This window comes from Nyctereutes procyonoides, unplaced genomic scaffold (genome assembly GCF_905146905.1).
Source record: "Nyctereutes procyonoides isolate TBG_1078 unplaced genomic scaffold, NYPRO_anot_genome, whole genome shotgun sequence".
Lineage (NCBI taxonomy): Eukaryota > Metazoa > Chordata > Mammalia > Carnivora > Canidae > Nyctereutes > Nyctereutes procyonoides.
Window position 1 is genome coordinate 5279410 of NW_026575048.1, and position 18787 is coordinate 5298196.

General features: G+C 44.7%; 1 non-coding gene across 1 annotated transcript; it reads right to left on the reverse strand.

Moving 5' to 3' along the window:
• Positions 1 to 235: 235 nt before the first annotated feature.
• LOC129511209 (U6 spliceosomal RNA) lies at positions 236 to 339 on the reverse strand. The gene has a single exon (XR_008664767.1). It is a non-coding gene; the product is annotated as a U6 spliceosomal RNA (small nuclear RNA).
• Between the last annotated feature and the right edge of the window lie 18448 nt (positions 340 to 18787).

An 18787-nucleotide genomic window follows, 5' to 3' on the forward strand; every position in this document is an offset into this window, starting at 1 on the left:
ACCTCCGTACTGTTTTCCAGAGTGGCTCCACCAGTTTGCATCCCCACCAACAGTGCAAGAGGGTTCTCCTTCCTCCCCATCCTCACCAACACCTGTTATTTCTTGTGCTGTTGATTTTAGCCATCCTGGCAGGTGTGAGGTGCTATCTCACTGTGGTTTTGATTTGCATTTCCCTGGTGATCAGTGATGTTGGGCATCTTTTCATGTGTCTGTTGGCCATCTGTATGTCTTCTTTAAAAATATGGAATGCTTCATGAATTTTCATTTCATCCTTGTGCCGGGGCCATGCTAATCACTGTATCATTCCAATTTTAGTACATGTGCTTCCGAAGCAAGCACTAGACTAATTGTTTAAAAGACTTCGGAGATCTGGAGACAAAAGGTTTGTTTATCCCCTACAACTGGTTTCTGGTGCAATGAGCAAACCATATACTATCCGGGATTCATGGAAAATGTGGGGAAGTGAGAGGATAAAACACTGACATCCTCCCTTAGCTGTGTTCTGATACCAGGAAAGGAGCTGGAAGCAAACGCAGAATCAGAACCGGATCTAAAATCGAGTCCTATCTTCTGGGAACAAGGGCTGGCGTTACTCAAGTGTCTGCTCCGCTGCCGGAAACACAGTCTCGGGTGCTCCCAGCACGGCCTCCGAGCTGCCTTGTCCTGCTGCTGCACTAGAGCATATGCATGCCAGGGGCACAGGACAAGCCTGAGCCAGTTGGTGGCAGAGTGGGCGCTGCAGTCAGGCCCCTGGGGAGCCACAGCCCACACTCTCCCCTCCGATGCCCCCAAGTCCATCCTGATTGGTGCAATTCAGCACAACGTCTACTGTCTCCTGCAAAGCAAGGCTGAAGATTCACTCCGGGGGCAGGTGTGTCTGAGAAGTTTTATCACATGTACCCTACACACACACAGCTCTGTGTACAGGGGGATAATGGACACGGCCCCACTAGACACCATTGCTTGGAAGACCAAGACGTCAAGCGCATGGCTCTCAGCCAAGTGCAATGGACCTGGGGTGCAGCTTGCTTGTGCTTTAAAGCCTGGTCTTGGGGGGGGCAGCTGCAAATAAGTGGGTTCAGGGTCCCTAGAGTCTACTGTTGGGGAAGCACATGGCCACAGGGAGATGTACTACTGTGGATTGGTCACAGAGCTCCAAAATCAGGGGCACTTTATTCTACAGACACACCCTATGAGTCACTCCCTTGTGGCTTAAAATGCAGAGCTTTTCAGGTAGGGGTTAGGAGGAGGAGCTATCTTGTCCATTTATTCAGGCTACAATGGCTCATTGGTCCTTGGAACCCAAATTAGAATTACACAGTCCCCACGTCTCCCCTCGAGGGTTCCTTTCTTCCTGACTCCTCCATGCACTTGTATCTTCAAAATCAGCACCTTTATGGGGGCACGATCATTGCTGAAACGCTCACCGTCAGGGGAGCCCCATGATGCCCACTTCCTGTGCTTCACACTTTTGTGGACTCCCTCCCCGTGAGTCGGGGCAGGACCTACTGACTGGCTTCTGATTAATCTAACGTGGAGAAGGGATGAGACGGCGCTCTGCAGGTGAAGTCCTGAAAGACTGGCTGTCGTCCTCCACCTTGCACCCGCACCCTCGGAACTCGCTCCCGGAGAAGCCAGCTACCGCGGGGCGAGCAGAGGAGGGGGAGGCCACATGGCGAGGGACAGCGGTCTCTGGCCAGTGACCAGAGAGACCTGAGGCCTGTCCACAGCCGCAGGAGACCCTGAGCCAGGCCCACCCAGCCCAGCCTCTCCCAGAGGCTGTGAGCAACTTCCGATTCCCATGAGCTCTTCCCAAGCACTGGAGATCTCTTTACGAACCACGTCTGTCCTCGGGACCTCAGGACCGGACATGGGGAAACTATTGATAACATTACCCCAAATCTGGGGCAGGGGGTGTGTGGCTGGGGTGGCTCAGTCAGTGAAACATCTGCCTTGGGCTCAGGTCATGATTCCGGGGTCCTGGGATCGAGCCCCGCATTGGGCTCCCTGGTCAGCGGGGACCCTGCTTCTCCCTCTGCCTCTGCCTGCCGCTCCCCTCCACTCTGCTCCCTCTCTCTCTCTCTCTATAATAAATAAATACATTAATTAATTAATTTTTAAAATCTCAAAAAATGAAAAACCAAACACCGTAAAACATCACCCCCGATTCCTTCTGGCCCTTTCCCAGACAATCTGCGCTCTCCACCGCCGGGAAGCACACACTGGGATTGAGGAAGGGGACAGGCCCTTGTTGTGCCCGAGGACCATGGGATCCCGGGAGAAGTCACCGTGCGTGTCTGGGTGCGGAGGTTCCCTAAGCCCCCGGTCGGGCGGGCTCGCAGAATGGCACCCACAGAAAGGGACAGACAGCCGTCAAGTCACGCGAAGGGTGCAGGGGGGAAAACCAAAAAAAAAGCCTCCGTGGCGTTCAGACAGCTGATTTCGGAGCGATAAGGAAACCCAGTTGCCTGCCCAAGCCCAATGCGGTGCGGCCTGCGACACCCTCCACAGCAACCAGGAGCATCGAAGACACTCGCTCAGGCAAGCTGCACGGGGGCTCACGTCCACCCCGAGCTCTCTGCACCCCCGAGAAAGTTCCAGAACTGCAGAGGTGAAAACAGACCTCAGGTGCCTAATGTCTGATCCTGCTTTCTTTAGCAGACCCGCATGTGAAGAAGGGAATTCTTTGTTCCTCCCGACAACTGCAATGACAGTGAAAATAACAAAACAGCAACAGCAACAGGTGCTCGCGCTGCAGCTGTGCTGGCTTCGGTTACCTCGGCAGCAGCTCGAGACCACAGATTGATCTGGGAGGTGAGCAAATACCCGAGGGGCGGGAGAGACTCAGGGAGGGACAGGCCACCGAGCAAAGGTGCCGTGCCTGCTTCCTGGGGCTGCCTTAGCAAAAATGAACGTGGGTGGCAGGAAACAAGAGACAGATGGGGAGGCCGCAAGTATGAAATTCAGCCGTGGGCAGGGCCGTGCTCCCCACAAATCCTCAAAGATGAATCCTTCTTGCCTCATCCGGCTTCTGCTGGTCTCAGGGGTTCCTTGGCTGTGGCTGCCTCGCTTTCCACTCTTCTTCTCTAGCCACACAGCATCTTCCTGTAGAGAAATGAAGTTGCAAGAAGCCCCCACGATGAGTTAAGTAGCAGAAGTATATTTTGCTCAGAGCCTAATCCGGGAACCAACATCTAAGATCCCCTTTACGTGCGACGAGGAGATAGCTCAGGGCATTCTTCATTCCTGCCTGCTTCTGCTCTGGGACGTGCGGTCCCTCCATGCCACCTGTCCCAATTTTCTGCTCTCAGTGATGATGAAATTGGCCCCTAAAGTTGTGACAGCAGGCCCCAGATTCAGAGCCAGCAGAAGAGTAGAGGGACAACTATAACAAGAATCCCTCTGGATCTGCACTATCTCCATCACTGGGCTGGACTTCGGCGGGTTATCTCCGACTCCTGACAGCTCACAAAATTGCCGGTCCAGCTTTACAGATGAGGACGCTGATGGGAAACGCTCACCGCGTCTGCACGATCTCAGTCGCTGGGGAAATGATTCTGAGAAAATGTGGCTACTCGTTTGGGGAAAAAATAATAATAATAATAAAGCCATATCCTCTCCTCATCCTTCGTATCAAAATAAATTCCATATGGATCATAACGAGAATGCAAAAAACGTAGATTAAAATCACCGTAAAGGATTTGGGTGAACACATTCATAATCTCATGATATGAAAAGCCATTTTAAGTATGTCAACATAGCTAGAAAAGTATTTTAAAGAAATATTAGTATGGCCAAAAAACACAATAAACAAAGCTGATAGACAAAAATGGCAAAAAATGGCATCCAGGAAAAGGGTATTTTTAGGTAATATTTTTAATATACCATGAGTGTCTTAAAAACAATAAGTAAAATACTGGTATTTTCAAAAACATGGACAATTCATGAGAGAAAAATCACATACGTATGAAAAAGATCTTCGGCCCTTCTACTAATTAAAGGAGTATGATTTAAATCATATATATTTTTATATCAGATAAAACAAAAGTATTGACCATGTTGGAAAATTCAAAACATAGACACACCCATGAACTGTTGGTACAAGTCCGGGGATGATGTGATAACGTGTAGCAGCATCTTAAACACGCATAACAGACGGTCCAGTAATTTCAGTGCATGCATTTATCCTACAGGGATCACTGCTTTTTACAGATTCGTATTTAAGGATATTTATTGCAGTGCTGCTAGAGCAGAAGAAAAAAACAAACAAAAACACAAACAACCGAAATGTCCATTGGTAAGTGTTCGGTTTAAAAACTTCTGATTTACTCGAGATAGAAGGCAACCAGTACAATGCTCACAGGCATTAATTAGGTTAGCACTGGAGCTTTCTCAAGAAAGCATCCTAGCTGGAGAGAGAGCTGGAAGGATCAGCATCTAGGTAGTTGCTAGGAGAGTGCAGTGAGCCTGCCCAGAAGCATACACATAAGAGGGAGGGGAAAAGATGGTTTGGATTAGAATACCGACATTTCAGTGATGCTAAAAAGAAAGCGATCCTCAAAGAAACCCAGAAAGATAGCCGGTGGAAAAGAAAGAAGACCTGGAGAAATGGAGACCAAGGCACTAGATTTTTCTCAAGAAGGAGGAAATTTTACCAAAACCAAATGCTGTAAAAAAAAAAAAAATCAATTAAAATAAGTACTAATGTGTTTATGGGATTCGTCACACATACACACACAGGTTGGTGGTGGTCTGAGTAAGAGCAATTTCATGGCAAGAGGTGGGGGACACAGAGAATCCACACTGCAGTAGGTTTGCAAGTTGACGGAGTTGAGAAAATATAGAAATTGTCAACAAATATTTCAGGAAGTTCATCTGTAAATGGGAGGAGGGCTGTCTGGTAACCAGGGGCAAAGTGTCCACCAAGGGTGTCTTGTCTGTCTTCCTTTTTTTTTTTTTTTTAAGGGGATGGGAATCTAAGCATGCTTCAATGCTGATGGAAGATGTTGAAGAGAAAAATAGATTCCCTGGGTAAGTGGGAGGAGGTGGTCCTGCACCAGAAGAAAGGCATCTCCTCAATATAATGCAAAGCGAAGGAAAATACGGGTGGACGTGAAAGTATTTTAGGGTTTGTTGTCAGTTCACTCAGGGTGAGGGCTCAGGAGTTCTCCTGCGGATCTGCTCGATCCAGTTAGCCAACAGAGGAAGAGAAAGAAAACTCAGGAAGATTTAAGAGTCAGACTTAGAAACGGCATTCACCACTTCCACCTACAATTGCACTAGTCAAAATCCAGTCATTTGCCCCAAAAAAGCCTTGAGGGGAGTACAAATACTGTCTAGCAGTACACGCAACAAGAGGAAAGACATAGATGATAGTGTGCATCTGCTCTCTCCGCCAAAATAAAAAAATACATATATATTATATATATAATATATATATATGTATGTTGTGGTTGTTGCATTGATTTTGTTAGTATTCGTGTCCCTAACAGCTGACTCTGTGACCTGAACATAGTAGATTCTCAAAAACTCTTTGAGGAAGAAAAAAAGGAAAGAGGAGTGGGGAAAGAAAAATTGAGTGAGAGAGAGAGGAGTGTTTTTACAGAACTGAGGCAGATGCTTCAGACGTAGATACAGAAGGTAGCTGCTGAGCTGGTGTGACTTGAGTGGTGGTCGCCCTACAAAATTCCCGTAACAGTGAAAACCCAGTGTCACAGTTACCAGCTCCACCCCAAAAAATGAAGCCCGCCAATCCAAAATTGAAGCCTATCAACCAAGTACCTCGTTATGTAAAAGTAAGAAGGTGCCAGAAACCACAAAGATACATCACAAAGATGCAAATGTTATGGTCTAGCCCCGGCGTCCTACAGAACTGATAGTACAGCCGGTAGCACTGACACTGACAGCTCTACCCTTTATACCCTTCAGGGTCTCATTCAGATTTTTGCTTTATTTTCCATTCACTCACTCATTCATTCAATTGTTCAACACATGTGCACCATTCTGAGTTAGTAACAGGGATGGTGTTTAGGTTCAGAGGCATGATTAAGACTATTTGCAGTCTAATGAAGAGACGAGCATGGACATCATCAAGCGCACTAAAGTGGATTCCAGCGGAGGCCAAATGGACAAACTAATTCTATGAGAGGAGTCAGAACAATCTTCCTAGAGATTATGACTCTCCATCCAGATCTTGAAAGGGGAGGTGGTGTTCACCAGAGGATCTATGGGACAAGAGAATATGGAGCGAGAAGGAAAGCACTCTGTGACAGTCAGAATTAGCAAATGCAAGATGCGGAACATGCACAAAACGGCAGGGTGCATTGATGGCGTGTGTGCCATTCCATATGGCTCGCTACCTGCGGGAGGGCAGGCACCGACCCACCTTCTAGACTTATGGGTGTGGGTGATACTCATGTCTCACTCCTGCAAAGCAGCCACCATTCCCAGCAATTAATGGGTGGGGAGAGTTTCCATTTTGTGGCTGGGTAACCAAACACTTCATAATTCTGATGGTCATACTCACGTCTTCATGTCAGCGTAACACACTTTACGAAACAACTACAGGCCACGTCATCCCTTTCTAACCTCTGTTTGGAGCTTACCTCATTCTCTATACGTGTGATACTGGTTTTGTTTTAATTTTTCCTCTTAGAGAGGGAATAAGCCATATCTTGCACGAGACACTATGTCTTTATTATTTCTGTATCTTCAGATTGTCTATGGTGATGTTAATGCAGCACTTTAAAAAATGCCAGTATGTTTTAATAACATAGTATACCTTTCGCTCTTGCAAAAACATCACATTATTCAATGTACGCAACTGCAAAAGGATATGACTCTTATATAATTTACGTGTCCTTGTGGTGTGTTATTAATGTGTGCACTTTATAAGGGTATAATTTTGGAAGCAATTTTCCATAAAATTGTTATAAGTGTTATCTTATAAATTTGAGATAATTCGGCACAATATTCATTTAACCAAATTACTCCACTAATAACATCTCTTCATTTGTAAATACCAGTTCAGACTGACACTACACATTTTTTGGTAAAGACATTGAGCCTTCTAGATGCACCCAGATATTGCTACATAATTTAGGGTGAGGAACAACTTGCTCTATTCCCATAAGTATGCCAGCTTTGTTCTCCTCGATTGAAATGCACAACCAGACGCTATTTGGCCTTAATTAACACTTTTGCCTAAGTGCTTCTAAAACTCTGATGACATTTGCTTCTGGGGAGTCATCAAGGCAGGGGTATGCATAAAACAAGTAATGGATTAGCTTTAAGGTAATCATGTGCTGAGTCAGCTTTCTGGTATCAGTTCCATGGCTTTGGACAAGATCTGAAATGTCAATAATCTTCAGACTCTTCATTGATTATATGAAGATAATGGGACTTGACTGGATTGAAAAGCTTTCTTGGAGCATAAAATCAATTATTCCCAATCTACTTTAGTAGGTAATTATGTATTACTCTATCACGTCCATTTTTAAGGTCCACCACATCTCTACAAATAGACTGCAAAGTCATCCAAGCCATGGCATGGATCGTCCATCCAATCACTTTGTAAAGCATCTAGACAGCCTTCTGGGTTAATAATTAGCACTGAGGAGTCCCAGAGGCTGTCTTTAGGTCCCATCTCCACCACTTACTGGTTCTGCGTCCCTGAGAAATTTACCTCTTCTCTGCGCAAGTGGCCTTGGGTACGTTACATAATCTCCCTGATCCCGAACTTGAGTTTCTTCATCTGCAAAGTGGAAGCAATAATGCGTTTCTTGATAAGGATTGAGGAAACAGGCTCAGTGAGAGAATGCCAGTAAGGGCTGTAGCACACAGGGCCTGGCATCCAGGAGACTTGAAGAAATGTAGCTAATAAGCAAACATGGAAAGTCCTGGGGAAGGATAAATCTTAAGGAGAAATCCACCTTCTCCTCCTAAACCCAGCCCAACACACAGGGGAGGACAAGCATTCCTTGAGCAGCTAGCAATCATGAATGACAAATTGCTCCTTAGCTCCATCGCAGTGCTCTAGAAGCACTAGACAAACAGTTCTTGAATTAAATGGAAACCACGTTCTGATTTTATTTTAAAAATATGCAGCAAAATGGAAGAGGGAGATGAACACCATCATCATACCCAATGCTGCCCCATATTCTGGGAAGGCAGAGTCATGCCATGGCGTTCTGTACAATCACAAAGCCTCCTCGGAGCAGCAAAGGCAAGATGTTGCTGAGTAGGAGTCTTAGAATGGAGTGGCAGGCAGGTGGGAATGCTGGCAGAGCTTCCAAAGACCTTGAAGCTGGGCCCGGGACAGGATGAATGGCCTTGATGGTCAGGAACAAAAGCATTAATGTGCTAATTCTCTTTGTGATTCTGAGTATGAATGTCCTGGTCCCTGGAGTCTGTAGGCATGACAGATGATGACTAACGGGCCAACTGCTCTCCCTGGCCCAGGCTGCACGGACGCCTGGCCAGCATCTTTAAATAATGAGTGAGGTGTGGGGATAAAATACATTTTGCTAAGCTGTGTCCATGACCAAGTAAATCACGGCATATCGTGGTTAGGCAGGTATCAAGAGTTCTATCCTCCATGACTAAATGTCTGTATAATATTGAATCTTTTCATTGACAGGGAAATCCCATCCCCCCTCACCCTTCAACCCAGTCATTCATCATGTATTCAGTAAATATTGTCTGACTGCCGGCTCTGCCAGGAGGAGAGAGTGATAAGACACAGCCCTGCCTTCTGAGAGCTTAACGCTGCCGTGGTCAGCAGGCTTCATTGGTTTTTCCTTAGCACCTCCCCCTAAATGGACACTTCCTTTCCTAGGCCTAGTGACACTCCAAGTGGGATAGGCACATATCCAAACTCTCCTGAAGATAAAAATAAATAAATAAATAAATAAATAAATAAATAAATAAATAGATAGATAGATAAATAAATAAATAAATAAACCCAAGGGTCTCCCCAGTGAAGACATCTGGGTCTCCAGAGAGGCCAATGCTAGCCAAGTATCAAAAATGTCTCAGGGTTTTGCCACCACCAGGCAGCTAAGAAGAGGGTAAAACTGCATAAATTATTAGGCCCATGGCACAAAAGGGAACCCAGCCTGGACTGTTATGTATCAATACAGATCGGCCCTTATTGGCATGTCAAAATTGTTTTGCCTTTCCCCCTTCAGCCTTGGGTATACCTTGGGCATCACAGTGTTTTACAAACAACTTGCATTTGCTTCCCCAAAATGAGTATGTGGAATGTTGAACTTCAGCTCTCCGAGTGTTACTTACTACTGCATAATCCTCATGTGAAATGCTTCCAACCTGTAAGGATGGAGTTAGACACTGAGTTAGCAAATGTGCGGCAGGAAGCCACCATTTATCCTGCCCTACGCCTGGCCTTTCAAGACAAAAGCAAATTTAAGACAGGACTGCTGGTCTGAGGAAATTATAATCTGTGAAAACAACACACAAAAGAGTTACGAGACAACAAACAATGTGGGTGAGGACATATTTGTGTGTCACAGTGTTGTGGCACAGATGAAGGGCAAAGACACAAGACTAAGCCCGGAGTGGCTGGAGATTGCTAGAGTGGGGAAGGTCACCTTTGTAATGTGGGGGCACATGTATCCCTACTCCAAAAGCCCCTCTCAGGGCCTCCCACACTCAGAAGCCAATGACAAGTCAGGGCTGGCCAGACCTGGGCCCATGCTGCAAAACCATAGAAACTCCACGGAAGTTTCAGAGAGGAACCTTTTAGTTCCACCTCAGCAGAAGGGAGAGAAGTTCACGAGCATACAAAAACCAAGCTTCTCTAAAAGTTTGCAAATCCTCACTTAATTCTCACCCTTTTACATCTGTGGCAACGCGGTGGTAATGTCACAGGAATGTTGAGAAGTCACACACAAAGGCAACAATTATTACAGCTTGGAGAGTGGTCATACGAAGTTGTGGAAACTGGAGATACATTTGTGTATAGCTGACAGTGACTTGACAACCAAATATCCCACAAGCTTCGGAAAGAATTTTCACCACCCATGATGCCAGTTGACCAGCCAGGGCTATCTTGGGTGTCAAGGGGTTCAGACAATCGAGGCTTTGAAGTAAGATACTCAGGGGTTGGTCAGATTCTTAAATACTTAGCCACGCTTTATCCAGAGAATGCTGTATTTTCAGACTGGTGCAGAGCTTCAGTGCTGTATTTTTAAAATGTGTTTCAATTCCACAAACCCATATTGAGCATATATTGTGCCAGGCACTCGGCAAGACACAGAAATATAGACATAAATAAACTGTATTTCCTGCTCTTAATGAGGACCTAGTCTGACAAGAAAAACATAAGCAAATAAGTACAAGGGATGTGACAAGTATTGTAAAAGAATTACGCAAAGGAAGCTAAATGTGTTACAGGCACCACTTAAATCACCATCACTGCAGGTCTAGGGCAGAACAAAACTCCAAACCCATCCACCTGCATGAACCGTCTGACCACAATTTTCTCCTTGAACATAAAACCATCAAATATTTGTATAGGACACAGTTTTAATACAGTATCAGCCACATTAATTAAAACACTCCCCAAAGTAATTCCTTGTGTCTGGTGTCATAACACCTTTCTAAGAGCAAGCAAACTGAGGTTCAGAAAATGAAATGACTACACAAAACTAAGAAAATGAAAAGACTACACAAAACTAAGAAGTGTCAAAGGGGGGGTGGACACTTGATGAGATGAGCACTGGGTGTTATACTGTATGTTGGAAATCAAACTTCAATAAATTATATATTTATATATATATAATATATGGATTCGATTATATAATAATATATAATATAATTATATATATATATATTTATATATATAATTATATAAATATATATATATATAAAATTACATAGCTGACTTCAAACCTTGGACCACAAGCCACGTGCTCTTCTAAATACAGGCTCTGGTTCTATCATTACTGTAATTCCTCAATGTATAATACAATCATAGAAGTAATTACACTAAATGTAAAAGGCCTAAAACTGCCAATTAAAGATAGAGACTATTAGATTAGATTTTTTTAAAAAATGAAGCCCAACTATCTTCTTTTAATAATGGATTAAAGGGGTGCCTGGCTGGCTCTGTTGGAAAAGTGTGTCACTTGATCTTGGGGTCATGGATTTCCACTTTGGGTGTAGAGATTAGAGCCTTAAAAAAAAAAACTTATAAAAATTATAGGTTAAAAGAGTGAAGAGACTTAAGATGCGGAAAAAAAAAATGTTGCTCCCATCCTTAATTCAAGAGAAAAAAAAGACAGATAACCTGAAGATCACAACAGTTTCTGAGCTGGTAAGAGACCTGAGATCTCAGTGCAACTAACTAATTCAAAGCATAGGGAAAGATGGGAACTGGGAAGGGATGGATGTGAGCACTGGGTTCCAGGAGCAGATGTCACTAGGAGGGCACTACCAGAGGCTACAGAACCCTGGGGTGGCCCGAACACAGGGGTTCACATGGAGTTCCATTTTCTTTCCATGGACCTCAGCAGGTGCTTACAAGAGCACCACAGAAGGGCAGAAACCTGAGGAAGCCCCTGGGCAGGTGTGCGGGAGGGAAATGGCAGCAGTGGGAGGCCACAAAGCTCCACCCAGAGTTTTCTCGCTCTGTCTCCTTTAAGGAATAAATGGCTTAAGACAGTGGAAGGAAGACAGCAAACCTGGTTGCACTGAGGCCACTGGTGAAATCCAGAGAAGCTATGACAAAGGAACCAAAGAAAACACATTCTACCTCCATAGAAGGGGTATGAGACAATATCCTGGACTTGGAAAACTAGTGATCCCCTACTGCTGGGGAAGATAGGCTCTATCTCTCAGAGTTCCCCATCCTGCGATCGAGGGGCACAGGACCTGACAGGGCAAGAGAGGATTGCCATCGGGCAGGAGTGAGAGTGTGGAGGGAGAGTTTCTCCTAAGGCTCCAGCTCAAAGAAAAGACTTAAAGCTAATGGTGAAACAACAGAGAAAGCCCATCAGGCAAACTGGCCCCAGAAGAAGCACAAAGTAATGCCAGAAGAGCTGCAATCCTGAGATTAGCACCAAGGACAATGACAGCAATAACAAATCCTGCACTCAGAAAATTCCCTACTAAATTGACTCAAATCTCTTTGCTGGAGGCCTAGTAAAAGAAAAGGTGTGCCCATCTCCGGTGGACGTTCTCTGAATACGACAATTGCCACATGTTAGGTTTTCAATAAACTAGCCCACGTTTTTAGGATAATTCCTTCACCATGCTTCCAGTTTCTTTTAGGGCTTTACTCTAAGCAAATATTAACTTTCAGAAATGGAATATTTATAACTAATTAATTTCATAAATTAATTCTCTGTGATGAGCTTTTAAGAATGCAAGTTAATGACGACAGTCTCTTGCTTCTCATTGTGCATAACTGACCCTTGCTACTTGTCCAGCATGGTCTCTCACCAACCTCTGCTGAGGCCACTGGCTGTCCTGCAATTCCTCAAGTGTCCTGATGTCTTTCCCACCCCAGGGCCTTCCCATGTGCTCTGCTCTTTGGAATGTTCTTATTTGCATTCATCTCTAACTGGTTCCTTTTTTCATCTCTCAGGCTATAGTTCAAATGCTACCTTCTCCAAGAGGGTTCATCACCATCCAACTACCCCTCTGTTTTTGTTCTGAGTGTTTGTCCTTTTCTTCGGGCTGCTAGAGCAGAACCAGAGGCCAGACGGCTTAGACAAGGCTTTCTTTTAAATAGAAAAGTATCAAATTTATTTCAATATCTAGTCTCATTTTTAAATGAAAGCTATCAGATGATTTTTTTTATAATTTAAAATTCATGATTAGAGGGGAGGAAACACCAATAAGCTAGTAAATACTGACAGCAAATAAAATGATGGAACCACGCATTTATAAAAAGCCATGTTCAGTAGTAAAAAGGTCCAGTTATTACTACTTAAGTGAAAGAAATATCTTTTGGCTTTTAATTTCTAGTTACAACACACTCTCATATTGATATAATATCCCTTTTCCACACAATTGTCGCCACTGCTCTGGAGGCTAGAAGTCCGAAATCAAAGTTCTGGCAGACTCAGGGTCTGGTGAGAACATGCGTCCTGGGTCACTGACCAGGTCTTCTGCTCTGTCTCCATACCAGGGAAGGGAGTTCTCCAGGGTCTCCAGTCAAGAACGCTAATGCCATATAGGAGTACTCCACTCTCATGTCCTAATCACCTCCCCAACGCCCCCCTTCCAAATTTCACCACCCTGGAAATTAAGTACATGAATTTAGGGGGGACACAAACATTCCTTTTACAGCCACTTTTCTATCCCTGTGGATCATAGTCTGCAGCACAGTTTAAAATAATGTATTTGTTTTGTGTTCACCTGATAAATGTCCTTCCTATAAACCATAAATTCTGTGGAGTTATGGAGCCTGCCTATTTTTTTTCTTTTTCTTTTCTTCTTGGTATGTGATTTTTTTGTTGTCCTTTTGTTTTTAAATCAACTAAACACACGATGCCTAATACACAATAGGCAGTCGATAAATCTTTGTAATACATTTATGAAATGAGTAGCTAAAAGGGAATAGTTTCCAAATCAATGAGACTCATAAAAGAAAGGAAAAAAAGGGACAGTGGAAGAGGAAGAAAGAAAGAAAGGGCAGCCTGGGTGGCTCAGCAGTTTAGCGCCGCCTATAGCCAAGGGCGTGATCCTGGAGACCCAGGATCGGGTCCCACGTCGGGCTCCCTGCATGGAGCCTGCTTCTCCCTCTGCCTGTGTCTCTGCCTCTCTCTCTCTCTCCTCTCTGTGTATTCTCATGAATAAATAAATAAAATCTTTAAAACGAAAGAAAGAAAGAAAGAAAGAAAGAAAGAAAGAAAGAAAGAAAGAAAGAAGAGTCAAGGAGAGGGAATGTGGGGGGAGAGGAAAGGAAAGCAGACAGATGTTGGTTGACATGAGTCTGTTTTCCCTAAACCAGGGGTTCTCATGTTTGGCAGCTGCCATAATACTTTGAGGGCTTTACAGGTGACCAATGCCTGGGGCCCACTCTCAGTGGTTCTTATTCTTAGCCTTTGGCATGGCCCAGACACTGGAGACTTGTAGAAGTCACCAATTCCTCCTGTTGCTCAATCCAGTGGAAATCGTTGGTCCTCATCTAATTTTATGTCCCAGCTGCATTTAAAACTGACCAGACCTGCCTCTGTCTTGGAACAACCCATTCCCTTGGCCTTGCTGAAGATGTGCCATCTCCTCCTCTGCTGCAGGGCACCCTCTCCAGCAAGGCCGCTGCACACTGGAGCTCGGAGCTCACTTTCTCACTGCGCATCTCTGTCCCACGCCCGGGGGATCTCACCCATACCTCTGGCTTGAATGACCAGATATATAATCAAAGGGCTTAGAGCATCAGAGATCCAACTCAGATCTCTCTCCTGAAATCACATAGCCAACTGCCTACTTAAGAAATCTAGTTGGAGGTTTTAAAAGTACCTCAAATGTGTGCCATTTCCCCCTGGAAACCTGGTCGTCTGCCAGTGTTTCCCACCTCACTGAAACATCACCGTTCATCTTCTGGCATAAGGCAGGAACCTCCCTCCCTCAACTCCTTCTGCATGTTCAAGGTCTCAGAATCCTCTGGACATTACTTGGAAATGTGCCTCACAACCACCCACCCACACCCACCCCCAGCCCAGCCATGATCACCCATTGTGTGGATATAAGCAACAGTGATCCAACAGGTCCACACTCCACCTGGATCCACTGCCAGAAATCCACTGCTATCCCACCCTCCCCGCTCACTGTTTGTACCATGAGGACAACATGTTTAAAAGACTGCACACTCTGGCCCCCTACCTGTCCACTCTCATCTCACCGTGGACCACACCTGCGGTCCTCACTGCACGCACATTACATTCCTCAGGGTGATAGCATCTCTCCCAACTGGGGTTGGGTGGGGCATCTCTTATGTTCGTCCTTTTCCTCTTCACCTGCTTAATTTAACCCCTGTTCGCCCTATACATTCTAGCTCAAACGCTATTTCTAGGAGAAGCTGCCCTGTTGAGCCCATGGCAGAGGTGCTCCAAAAGTTCCATACTTCCTTTCCATGGTGCTTTTAGGGACCTGAATCCATAAGCATTGCTTGTTATTTATTTATGTGCTATGTCTCCTACGAGGCCAAAGTTTTGTAAGGGCAAGGCTATGTCAGTTTGTTCACTATTCACGGGCCCAGCACCTGGTGGATGCCTAATAAAAATACGCCTAAGTGGTGGAATGAATGACCGGATGTCATTTATTTGAATCAATCAACAGGCACAGCTGGAGTAACAATGGATTGAGCACGAAACAGATGTGGCTCCAAACAGATGTGGCTCCAAGTCCCACCTCTTCAGTGTTGGCTGTGTGACTGCAGGTGAGTCATTTCTGCTGCCTGGCCTCAGTTTCCCCATCTATGACACAAAAGGAATTGTTCTACTTGACCACCAGGTTTGGTCAGGTTTGGATAAATTAGGATTCTTTGACCTACCTCAGCATGAGCTTACAGCAGAGGATCCTCCATGGGGGAAAGTTGCACATGAAGAGCAGGGCATGTCTAGGAGGCTCCGGTTAGGCTTTATAAGGCACTGGTGTATCATCTTTTCAGTCAACACACCCAAGGGAGCCTCATTTCAAATGTGGTAGCGGTCTAAGTTCCAACACATCTAGAGTCCCTTAGCTGTCACATGAAGAGTTCAGCAACAGAAACCAGTCCTGTCAATCTCTCAGATGGTTTTCCATTAGCCTCCTTGATTTTTCTTACAGGCTAATATCTAGAAAAACTGATGTTCACGTGAATCTGAGACAAGCAGGTGTCTGTTCACTACATGACTACAGGTCAGTTTCTTTTATTACCAAGAATCCGTTTGATCTCTGATGAACTGAATATAAAAACATATACACGAATCCGTGCTAACAGAACTTTCGGTGGCAAGGGTCATGTTCTATCTCTGTACTAATCCAAATGGAGCCACAAGTCACCACTGGCTTGTGGGTGCTTGAAATGTGGCTGGTGTGACTGAGGAACTAGGCTCTAATGGTACCGAATTTTAAATCCCACGGCCACATGTAGCTAGTGGCTACCAGACTGGCCAGTGCAGACGTGTCACATGACACACATAACAGAACCACAGGAACTGCTTTCAACTACCACCAACACCACCCACGTGAAAGCAACAAGAGCAATCATCCTAAGTCGGCTGACCTCTTTGTGTCTCTATTTAACGTACTGCATTCAAGGAATCCACACTGTAAAAAAAGCAAGGGCCAATGATCTTATAGAAGGGAAGTGTAGCTTTGGATGTTGATGAGTCTCACACACCACACACGTTTATTCCTTCATCTGTACACCCATTCCACAAATACTTGCTGAGTCTCTACTACGTGGAGAAGGAAGAAACTGTGAGGGGTGCCTGCGTTGGGGAGGAGAGGATGAATTCTGAAATGGAACTACTGTTCTCCTCAGTAGGAAGAGAAACTACTTCTTTGAGAGCTTCAACTCTCTCTGGCATGGGCTCCCTACTTAGTTCCAACTTTAGGCCTGTCCTTTTTTGTTGTTGATACAAGTTAGGAGAAAACAAGTAAGAAAAACAGACCCCTTTTCCTGGGCATACATGAAATCCATGAAGCCAATTTCTTACACTTAGTGTTTAAGATGAGCAACACACACAGACACACATATGCACACATGAACACACACACACACACACACACACACAGGAGAACTGGCCAGCAGGTCCCTGCAATTCAACAGTCTAAATGATCACCAACTGGAAATGGAAACCCAAGTTAGGAGTGAGATTTACCATGCCCAGCGCTTCGTGCCGATTGGAAACTCTGGATAATATCAAAAGACAGAGGAAATTAAGGCTTGACGAAGCATGAATAATTAAGATCAGACCAGGACCAGGGAAGAGGGAGAGTCCAAAGAATAAAATTAATTCGTAAACATTAGGGAATAGAACTATCTGTGGCCCACATTTATTTCCAACTATGACACATGGAATGTTTGTCTGGCATCTGTCATCAAATGGCAAAGTTCATTTTTCTGACTGCCTCAATATAAATCTCCAACTCAACTAGATAACTTAGAATTTCAGGGCTTAGAGAAACAAGACTCATAAAACATATAAGCCATTGAAGCCAAGAACAGAAATGTGCTTTTCAGTGTGAACTAGAAAGTCCATTTTTGGTTTCTGAAAATACAATCCACCCAATGGCTTTAGTCACTAAAGAAGAGACAAGCTCCTCCCATAAACTCTCAATTCTTGGGCACCTGGGTGGCTCTTCTGGATGTTGACTCAGGTCATGATCTCAGGGTTTTGAGATCAAGCTCCACATCGGGCTCCAAGCTGGGCAATTCCTTGCACACTTCCTTCCTTTAATCTCTGCCTTCTACCCACAACACATATACATTTACAATTTCACTGCTATTTATTTAGGTGATTTTAAATTCAAACAATTAAAGAAATTTGAAGAACAATGCCACAGTCTGGTCCAGGGCAAGTCCAGAAATGGCTTAGGGCTTGAATCCAGTTGGAATGGGAGGGAAATGGATGCCTGTAGACCCTGTTGATGACTAGAGGAAGCTCAGTTTTATTGAGCACTGGTTGGTCAGATCTATTTCCTTTTCTCTACCATTCACTTCCTGTTGCAGGATGTGGAAGAAGCTGTGTGCTCTGAGGTACAACCTCAACCTGGAGTCAGCTACCCCATGGAACCAAAAAAGCCAAAGCCTCCTGGACACAGGAGGCCAACTGAGGAGTCGCCATGTTCTTCCTTTGGAAGAAGCGGGCCCACAGGTTAGCACACCACCGAGAACACCTCTATATGCATTCTACAAGATCTGCTCATCCACTGGGAAGGTGGATTCCAAGATAAAGATGTGTTGCATCGTGTGTAAAGACAGAAGCCCCTCTGTTCCTGAGACCGAACAGTCATGAAAACCACAAGGGACAGGGTCCCTGTGCAAGATCCCACATTGTAATATAAGAGGTGAGAGTGAGGGCTCCATGCCTTTGTGTATGAAATTTCCAACTGGAGGCTGGACAGTACTGCAAACTGGGTGGGATGCCTGGACAACAGGTTCCACATAGAACTGGAACCCCAGAGCCCCAGCAAAAATCCTTCACAGTGGCAAAGGGGAGCATCATACAGCACAGCCTGTTTACTGCTTGATTCCCCTTTCTTACCCTTCCTCTGTCTGTGGGGGCCAGTTAAATATTCATAGACATTCAAATAATTTCAGAGTCAATTGTGTGTCTATCTACCTTATGTTTACATCTGGTTTCTAGATCACAAGTTCTAAGATCTTGTTAACAACCCTCTTTAAAGAAAGAGGAGGGGCAGAGGTATGAGAAAGGCCAAAATCCTTTCAACATCCGATAGGATGCATACTTTGAACCCATGATTTACGTTGCAAGAACTGTCTGTTTAGACAAGTTTTGGGAAATGTGCTTTGCCAAAGCACTCAGACTAAGCAGATGAAAATCAGAAATAATTATGAGATTACCAATTGTAATTATGTGCACATAATAACGAATAGGCTACATTTCCATAAATAAAGGCATTTAGACACATGAACCAATTCTGCTAAAGACAGAGGCAAAGCATGGAACCTAGATGCCTGTTTCCTTGTGTTTTGAAGTGGGGTTTTTGCTAGATACACACACACACACACACACACACACACACCTGGTATTTAAAACAATCTAAGAAATTCAGGGACTCCTTACAGCACAGTATTTGTGAGGGTTTC